Source organism: Elephantulus edwardii, unplaced genomic scaffold, assembly GCF_000299155.1.
Source record: "Elephantulus edwardii isolate Elephantulus edwardi_28Jun2011 unplaced genomic scaffold, EleEdw1.0 scaffold00308, whole genome shotgun sequence".
Lineage (NCBI taxonomy): Eukaryota > Metazoa > Chordata > Mammalia > Macroscelidea > Macroscelididae > Elephantulus > Elephantulus edwardii.
In genome coordinates this window covers 2687027-2696833 of record NW_006400058.1, presented here as the reverse complement: position 1 = coordinate 2696833, position 9807 = coordinate 2687027, and the positions used below count along the sequence as shown (strand labels likewise).

General features: G+C 55.7%; 3 pseudogenes; all 3 read right to left on the bottom strand.

Moving 5' to 3' along the window:
- Positions 1 to 1605: 1605 nt before the first annotated feature.
- On the bottom strand, positions 1606 to 3806 carry LOC102868635 (annotated as a pseudogene).
- A 223-nt stretch (positions 3807 to 4029) lies between these two features.
- Positions 4030 to 6478, bottom strand: LOC102868224 (annotated as a pseudogene).
- Positions 6479 to 6857: 379 nt separating this feature from the next.
- Positions 6858 to 9807, bottom strand: part of LOC102867818 — a 16954-nt pseudogene continuing 14004 nt past the window's right edge.

The window sequence follows — 9807 nt, the reverse complement described above, 5'->3', positions numbered from 1 at the left end:
TTTCAGCAAGCAAGGTTGTGTCATCTGCATAACAGAGATTGTTAATAGATCTTCCACCACGTAGATAAAATTTCCCTTACGTAGATAAAATTTCCCTTATGAAGATGAAATTTTCCATTATGTAGATATAAAATTACCATTACAGAGATAAAATTTCCGTTACAGAGATAAAATTTCCATTACAGAGATAAAATTTCCATTACAGAGATAAAATTTCACTTACATAGATAAAATTTCCCTTAAGTAGATAAAATTTCCATTATGTAGATAAAATTTCCGTTACAGAAATAAAATTTCCGTTACATAGGTAAAATTACCATTACAGAGATAAAATTTCTGTTACATGGATAAAAATTCCATTACATATATAAAATTTCTCTTACGTAGGTAAAATTTCCCTTACGTAGATAAAATTTCCCTTCCGTAAATAAAATTTCTATTACAGAGATAAAATTTCCGTTACGTAGACAAAATTTCCCTTACGTAGATAAAATTTCCATTATGTAGAATAAATTTCCATTATAAAATTTCCGTTACATAGATAAAATTTCCATTACAGAGATAAAATTTCCATTACAGAGATAAAATTTCACTTACATAGATAAAATTTCCCTTAAGTAGAAAAAATTTCCATTATGTAGATAAAATTTCGGTTTCAGAAATAAAATATCTGTTACATAGATAAAATTTCCATTACATAGTTAAAATTTCCATTATAAAGGTAAAATTTCCATTACAGAGATAAAATTTCTGTTACATAGATAAAATTTCTGTTACATATGTAAAATTTCTCTTATGTAGGTAAAATTTCCCTTACGTAGATGAAATTTCCATTACGTAGAAAAAATTTCCATGACAGAGGTAAAATTTCCATTACACTCTGGACCCTGGCTCGGCCTGGCATTGCCCTCCAGGACCTTGCCCAGCCTGGCATTGCCCTCCCCGGCCTGGCCCGGCCTGGCCTTGCCCTCCGGGGTCTGGCCCAGCCCAGCCTGGCCCAGCCTGTCCTTGCTCTCCGGGGCCTGGCCAGGCCTCGCCTGGCCCAGCCTGTCCTTGCCCTCTGGGGCCTGACCTTGCCCGGCCTGGCCTGGACCGGTGTGGCCTTGTCCTCCAGGGCATGACCATGAGTCAGCACAGACCATGAGTCAGCCGAGACCAAGAGTCAGGAGAGACCATGAGTCATCAGAGACCATGAGTCATTAGAGACCATGAGTCAGAGACCTGGCCTGGTCAGAGACTATAAGTAAGAGACCTGGCCTGGCCCCACCTGGCCTTGCCCTCTGGGGCCTGGCCTGGCCTGGCCTGGCCTGGCCTTACCCTCTGGGGCCTGGCCCCACCTGGACTTTCCCTCCCAGGCCTGGCCCAGCCTGGCCTTGCCCTCCGGGGCATGACAGTGGGTCAGCAGAGATCATGAGTCAGCAGAGACCAGGAGTCCGGAGAGACAGTGAGTCAGCAGAGATGATAAGTTAGCAGTGACCTTGAGGCGGCAGAGACCATGACTTGGCAGAGACCATGACTCAGCAGAGACCATGAGTCATCAGAGACCATGAGTCAGAGACCTGGCCTGGCCAGAGACTATAAGTAAGAGACTTGGCCTGGCCTCACCTAGCCTTGCCTTCCGCGGCATGGCATGGCCTGACCTTGCCCTCCAGGTTCTGGCCTGACCTGGCCTGGCCTGGCCTGGCCTTGCTCCCCGGGGCCTGGCCCGGCCTGACCGTGCACTCCGGGCCCTGGCACTGCCTGGCCTTGCACTCCGGGACCTGGCCCCACCTGCCCTTGCCCTCCGGTGTGGGGCCCAGCCTGGCCTTGGTCTCCGGGGCCTGGCCCAGCCTGGCATTGCCCTCCCCGGCCTGACCCGGCCTGGCCTTGCTCTCCAGGGTCTGGCCCGGCCCAGCCTGGCCCAGCCTTTCCTTGCCCTCCGGGGCCTGGCCTTGCCTGGCCTGGCCTTGCCCTCCTGGTCATGAGCATGAGTCAGCACAGACCACGAGTCAGTAGAGACCAAGAGTCAGGAGAGACAATGAGTCAGCAGAGATGATGAGTCAGTGGAGACTGTGAGGCAGCAGAGACCATGAGTCATCAGAGACCATGAGTCATCAGAGACAATGAGTCAGAGACCTGGCCTGCCCACAGACTATAAGTAAGAGAACTAGCCTGGCTCCACCTGTCATACCCTCCGGGGAATGACAATGGGTCACCAGAGACCATGAGTCAGCAGAGACCAAGAGTCAGGTGAGACAATGAATCAGCAGAGACAATGAGTCAGCAGTGACCGTGAGGCAGCAGAGACCATGATTTGGCAGAGACCATGAGTCAGAGACCTGGCCTGGCCAGAGACTATAAGTAAGAGACCTGGCCTGGCCACACCTGGCCTTGACCTCCGGGGCCTGGCCCAGCCTGGCCGTGCACTCCGGGGCCTGGCCCAGCCTGGCCGTGCACTCCGGGGCCTGGCCCGGGCTGGTCGTGCCCTCCAGGGCCTGGCCCAGCCTGGCCTTATCCTCCGGTGCCTCGCACGGCCTGGCTGTGCCCTCCGGGGCCTGGCAGTGCCTGGCCTTGACCTGCGGTGCCGGGCCCAGCCTGGCCTTGCTCTCCGAGGACTGGCACCATCTGGACTTGCCCTCCACGGCCTAGCCCTGCCTGGACTTGCCCTCCTGGGCCTGGCCTTGCCCTCCGGGGCATGACAATGGGTCAGCAGAGACCAAGAGTCAGGAGAGACAATGAGTCAGCAGAGACGATAAGTCAGCAGTGACCGTGAGGTAGCAGAGACCATGACTTGACAGAGACCATGACTCAGCAGAGACCATGAGTCATCAGAGACCATGAGTCAGAGACCTGGCCTGGCCAGAGACTATAAGTAAGAGACGTGGCCTGGCACCACCTGGCCTTGCCCTCTGGGGCCGGGCCAGGACTGACCTTGCCCTCCAGAGCCTAGCCTGACCTGGCCTGGCTCTCTAGGGCCTGGCCCGGCCTAGGCTGGCCCGGCCTCGCCTTGCCCTGCGGGGCCTGGCCCCGCCTGACCTTCCCCTCCTCGGCCTGGCCACGCCTGGCCTTGCCTTTGTGGGCCTGGCCTGGCATGGCCTGCCCCGGCCTGGCCTTGACCTCCAGGGCTTGGCCCGGCCTGGCAGTGTCCTCCTGGTCCTGGCCCCACCTGGCCTATCCCTCCGGGGCCTGGCTCGACCTGGCCTGACCCCCCCTGGCCGTGCCCTCAGGGGCCTGGACTGGCCCGGCCTGGCCTTTCCCTCCGGGGCCTGGCCTTGGACTCCGGGCCCTGCCCGGCCTGGCCATGCTCTCCGGGTCCTGACCCGGCCTGGTCTTGCCCTCTGGGGCCTGGCCCGGCCTGGCCTTGACCTCCGGGTCCTGGCCTTTCCCTCCGGGGCCTGGCCCTCCCTGGCCTTGCACTCCGGTGCCTGGTCCGGCCTTGCCTGGCCTGGCCTGGCCTTGCCCTTCAGTACCTGGCCCAGCCTGGCCTTGCCCTCTGGTGCCTGGTCCGACCTGGTCTGGCCCGGCTTTGCCTTGCCTTCCAGGGCCTGTCCCTGTCTGGCCTTGCCCTCTGAGGCCTGGTCCGGCCTGGCCATGCACTCCGGTGCCTGGTCCGGCCTTGCCTAGCCTGGCCTGGCCTTGCCCTTCAGTACCTGGCCCAGCCTGGCCTTGCCCTCTGGTGCCTGGTCCGACCTGGTCTGGCCCGGCTTGGCCTTGCCTTCCAGGGCCTGTCCCTGTCTGGCCTTGCCCTCCGAGGCCTGGTCCGGCCTGGCCATGCCCTCCGGGGCCTGGTCCGGCCTGGCCTTGCCCTCTGTGGCCTGGCCCGGCATGGCCGTGCCCTCTGGGGCCTGGCCTGGCCTGGTCTTGTCCTCCGGGACATTGCCCGGCCTGGCCTGGCCCGGCCTGGCCTTGCTCTCCGGGGCATGACCATGAGTCAGCACAGACCATGAGTCAGCAGAGACCAGGAATCAGGAGAGACAATGAGTCAGCAGAGACGATAAGTCAGCAGTGACCGTGAGGTAGCAGAGACCATGACTTGGCAGAGACCATGACTCAGCAGAGACCATGAGTCATCAGAGACCATGAGTCAGAGACCTGGCCTGGCCAGAGACTATAAGTAAGAGTCCTGGGCTGGCCCCACCTGGCTTTGCCCTCCTCGATGAAGCTGCCAGCCAGCAGGGCCCGGAAGAATGGGGAGGCGGTAGAAGAGGTAGCCTGCTGGGCGGGGAGCCGCAGGCCTGAGTCCAGGAGGAAGTGCAAATCAGGGGTCAGGGCCGGGGCTGGGCCCAGCAGAGGTTCATAGAGGCAAGGGGAAGGTGGGTCAAGGTCTATGGAAACTGCAGATGGTAGGACTGGGGAACCAGTGGGAGACATCAGGCTCTGGAGGCAGGACAAAGTGTCTGTAGCAAAGAAGAGGGCGAGGGGGTGCGGGGCTGCCTGGGTTAGTGATGCGAGGAGGAGACAGAGGCCTCCCTGGTCCAGAAGTAGCCGGCACAACAGAGAGGGTTTCCCGCAGATGAAGGACAAAGTCAGTGCACAGGCCACACGGTCTTCAGGGCTCCCTGAGAGTAGCAGCTGGGTCAGGGCCCCTGTTCCAAAGGGGGACTCGGCTTGCACGGTCAGGTTCTGCAGCAGCATCTCACCTAGTTCCCGGTGCTGGCTGTGGCTGGCAGGGCGTGCCCACGGGGCAGGCCAGTCGTCGGGTGCGACACCGAGCACCAGCCAGGCTCGCAGCAGCGTGGCACCATAGATCCTCACGAAGGCTTCCAGGCAGGCGGGGTTGCAGGTGAGGTGAGCCAGGATGCGCAGTGCACGCGGGTTTGATGGACCAGGTGCCCCAGTCACGTAGACTAGCAGGCCGCACAGTGCTGGCCCCGTCACAAGCACCCTGCTTGGGTCAGGAGCCTGGGAGACGCATGACAGCAGCAGCAGTGCTGGGTCCTCTTGTCCCCAGGGCTCTTCGGGGGTGGCAGCCGAGCTGCATCTGGCGGATGCACAGTGTGCATGGGGACTGCAGTGAGGCTGCGCCTGGGACCGTGCTGGATGGCTCTGAGGACTCTGGGGGCAGGCAGTGCTCAGGAGACCAGTCGGGAGAGATGTCTCCGGGGCCGGCAGCGTAGCCCTCGGAAATGAGCCACGACCTGAGGCTGCGGAGACTTCCGGGCTCTGCCCGCTCGGGGGTCCGCTCCTCAGGGAAATCCCAGGAAGCAGCTTCTTTGCCCTTCTTCCTCTTCACCAGCTTCGCCACAGAGCTGCCCCCTCCAGGAGGGGCACGTGGCCCAAAGCCTGCAGCCGGCTCAGGGCCCCGGCATCATAGAGGAAGCCCACAAGGGCGGCCACAACACGAGGGTGCCAGGCTCTGGCCTGTGAGTCATGCAGCAGGCCCATCAGCAGCTCCAGACCACAAGCGTCCCGCAGCCGAGCCCGGTTGATGGCCTCCCTGCAAAGCAGACACACGGCCCACACCAGGGACTGCTGGGAGGTCGGGCTGGCCCTGTTGGAGTCCCGGAGCCACCGCAGCTCTCCGAGCAGCACCTCCACACCGCCAGCATTGCCTGGCGCAGGCCGCACCAGTCCCTGGGCACACACGTTGGCGAGGGTCAGGATGGTAGCCTTGCACACAGCCCCTTTGGGGTGAGAGGCAAGGCTGACCAGTGGGCTGAGCCCCCCGCTCAGACTCAGCTGCTCATCACAGGCCCAGGAGCAGCCTCTGCTCAGCTCCAGGAGGGCACAGACCAGGGCAGGGGTCAGTGTGGGATCTGGGGTAGAGGCCAGGAGCTCGGCCAGTGGCCGCACGGCTCCCTGCTGGGCCAGGGCCGGACGGTGCTGGGGGGAGTCCACGAGGTTGCGAAGGGCACGTACCCACACTCTGCAGGCACTGCGTGTCCTGGCACGCTGTCAGGCTCTCGAGGAGCAGAGGAACAGCACCAGCAGAGTGGATGTTCCTGCAGCTCTCAGGTTCCATGGCCAAGTATCCCAGCGCTCGGGCTGTTCGGTTCTGGATGCTGTCTGTCTTCACGCACTGAAGAATGGTAACCAAAGAGAGGATGCCTCTGAGCCTTTGCACTTCAGCCCAGCACGCCCCGTCGGTGCAGCAGTTGGCTAGGATGCTGAGAGCCAAGTCCAGCATCTTGCACAGGCGCACTGGAGGCCAAGTCGTAGCAGAGGAAGCAGCGGAGGGGGCGGAGCCCGGCGAAGGGGCGGGGCCATTTGAACCCGCTGAGGGGGCAGAGCCAGGGCTTGCCTGGGGAAGGGCGGGCTCCGCGGCTGCTGTTCACCTTAGCAGCACAAGCAGGGGGCGGAGCCCGCCGTGTGCCCGGAAGCGCTCCATTCCCCTGGCTGCCTTGATGTGGCACGTGCGGAGGGCTAAGAGCGCACGGTCCAGGGGTGTCTCGTTGATAGTCGTGTCCTTTCCCTCACCCAAGCCCTCCCAGGCCACCACCGTGAGCTGCGCGAGGCAGAACGAGAGCGAGTCCGTGAGGTATGGCTTTGCAGTTGCCATCTTGGCTCGAGCCGAGGCTCCACCCCTCCACCCCCTTTGCACCTCTGAGGGGAGCGGAACTGAGTAGGGTCGTGGTCTCTCTGACACTTGTAAAATCGCACCTGCCGGAGTGATGGAGCTGTTCGGAGGTTGTAGTTCTCCATCTCGAGATGCTGGTTGAGCCACAGCTGCAGAAAGCACGTCGTGGTTCATAAGTTGTTGTGTGCGAGCCCAAGAGGTGCGCGCGGTCTGTGCTGGGATATGTAGTCCGCGCCCACTCCAAGGACCTTGGTTAGGGCGAATGGGAAGTTCCCTCTCCTACAGGCCTCTGAGTTGGCCCAGCCTTCCTGGACAACTCAGATCGCGACGTCTCTATACGGTGCTGCTCCACATGACTCCACTACTCCTCGGGCGTGTCCACGGGAGCGACCGCCTTCCCTCTTTCAGGCTCACTTGGTCGCTCCTCCCCACCCCCAAGCGGTGCCTGGGCCCAAAATGTCCAAAGTGATGGACGCTGAGGACCCCGAGCTCTGCAGACAGTGCCAAGTTTTTGACAAGGGAGGCAGCTGGGGAGCTTGTGTAGCTTGGACAGATGAACGAGAGAGTTAAGCCCACCGAGACCGTTCACTGCCAGCTCTACACTTTTTATACTTTGAGTGCCCTTCAACTTGAGGGCTTCATCTGCTGGCATTATGTCAAACAATGTTCCATTGCTATTCTTAGAGTTTTCAAATGATTTCTTATGTTAGATGTGGATTGTCAATCCTGCTTCCAATTCTGTCTTTGTCTAGAAACTCTGCTTAAACCACTTTGCCATGGATGACCCTTCTGGCATATGAAATACCGCTGGCACAGTTTCCGGGATCACAGCAACATACAAGTCATCACAGTGCACCTGACAGATGAAAGGTGATAGAAACAGATATGAAGCTCTCTTCCGACAAGAACCTATGTTCATATTTGCTAAGGTTAAAAAGACTTTAAGATCTATGTTAAAGTCTTTGGCTATCCAATGGTGAAGTGTCAGGCATGTAAAAAAAGGGGGGGAAATCCCATTTTAATCATTTGCAGATTACCTAGATCTTCTCAGGCTCACTCCTCAGAGAGGCAACAGTTCTGAGATGACAAGCAAAAATCTACATGTTCATCCAACAATGGTGTATTGGTATACAGTGCATTCAGTGTTCACTCTCAAAATCTCTGTGGGATACATTAGGGCTTAGATGGAGGTAAGCAAAACAAAAGTGAGATAACAGTTCACTTTCAAAGCAATACCAAGGATTAAAGAAAGAGAAGAAATCAATAAATGGTGCTGAGGATGTAGAGAGATTAGAACTCTCATGCATGGCTGATGAGATAGTAGATTGAGGATAAAGAGAAAAAAAATCTGTGTCATCGTTCTACCTATGATACAACAACAATTCATCGCCCTCAATTCAGAAATGCCTCATTGCTAGCCCACCAGCATTGACTGTGTGCAATTTGCAGAGGCTGTGAATTGCACTAAAAGGGCACACATGCGGTTTTCAGGAAGTTTTCACTCAAGTGCGATTAACACAGAGATGGAAATGAACACAATTTTTTTAAATTTTTTTATTTATTTACTTAGTTAGTCAGTTAGGTTTGTATTTATTTGTTTATTTAGTGAGGTGTTTATCCACCTTTGAGGTGTTTACCCCGTGTCGCGTGTATCCGCCTGTGAGGTGTTTATCCCCCATGAGTTTTTACCCCCTGTGAGGTGTTTATTTTCCTGTGAGTTGTTTATCCCCCTGTGAGGTGTTTAACCACCTGTGAGGGGTTTAACCCCTGTGAGGTGTGTATCCTCCTGTGATGTATTTATCCCCCGTGAGGTGTTTACGCCCCCTCGCTGTGAGGTGATTACCCCCCTGTGAGTTTCTTATCCCCTGTAAGGTGTTTACCCCCTTTGAGGTGTTTATCCTCCTGTGAGGTGTTTATCCGCTGTGAGGTTTTTAACCTCTTGTGATTTGTTTATCCCCCTGTGAAGTGTTTATCCCCCTGTGAGGTGTTTACCCCCTGTGCGGTTTTTAACCTCTTGTGATTTGTTTATCCTCCTGTGAGGTGTTTATCACCCTGTTAGGTGTTTACCCCCTGTGAGGTGTTTATCCTCCTGGGACGTGTTTATCCCCCTTTGAAGTTTTTATCCACCTGTGAGTTGTTTACCCCCCTGTAAGTTGTGTATCCTCCTGTGATGTGTTTATCCCCCTTAAGTTTTTACCCCCTGTGAGGTGTTTATCATCCTTTGAGTTGTTTATAACCCTGTGAGGTGTTTATCCATCTGTGAGGTGTTTACCCCCCTGTGAGGTGCTTATCCCCTGTGAGGTGTTTACCCCCTTTGAGGTGTTTATCCTCCTGTGAGGTGTTTATCCTCCTGTGAGGTGTTTATCCCCCTTTGAGGTGTTTATCCCCTGTGAGGTGATTCACCCCCTGTGAGGTGTGTGTTCTGTGAAAGGTGTTTACCCCCTTTGAGGTGTTTATCCTCCCGTGAGGTGTTTATCCTCCTCTGAGGTGTTTATCCCAGTGAGGTGTTTATCCTCCTCTGAGGTGTTTAACCCAGTGAGGTGTTTATCCCCTGTGAGGTGTTTACCCCCCCTGTGAGGTGTTCATCACCTGTGAGGTGTTTACCCACTTTAGGTTGTTTATCCTCCTGTGACGTGTTTATCCTCCTGTGAAGTGTTTATTCACCTGTGTGGGGTTTACCCCCCTGTGAGCTGTCTAACCTACCTTGAGGTGTTTATCTTCCTTTGAGGTGTTTATCCCCATATGAGGTAGTGACACCCCTGTGAGGTGTTTTTCACCCTGTAAGATTGCCATGTTTATCCCTTGAGACGTGTTTATCCCCCTGTGAGGTGTTTACCCCCCTGTAAGGTGTTTACCGCCCTGTGAGGTGACCAAGTTTATCCACCTGTGAGGTGTTTATCCCCATATGAGGTAGTGACACCCCTGTGAGGTGTTTTTCACCCTGTAAGATTGCCATGTTTATCCCTTGTGATGTGTTTATCCTCCTGTGAGGTGTTTACCCTCTGTGAGGTGTTTATACTCCTGTGATGTGTTTATCCCCCTGTGAGGTGTTTGTCCCCTGTGACGTATTTACCCCCTCTGAGGTGTTTATCCCCTGTGAAGTATTTATCCCCCTGTGAGGGGTTTATTCCCTGTGAGGCTTTTACCCCTTTTGAGGTGTATATCCCCTGTGAGGTGTTCAACCCCCTGTGAAGTGTTTATTCCCTGTGAGGTGTTTACCCACTTTGAGGTGCTTATCCTCCCGGGAGGTGTTTATCCTCCTGTGAGGTGTTTACCCCCCTGTGAGGTTCTTATCCCCTGTGAGGTGTTTA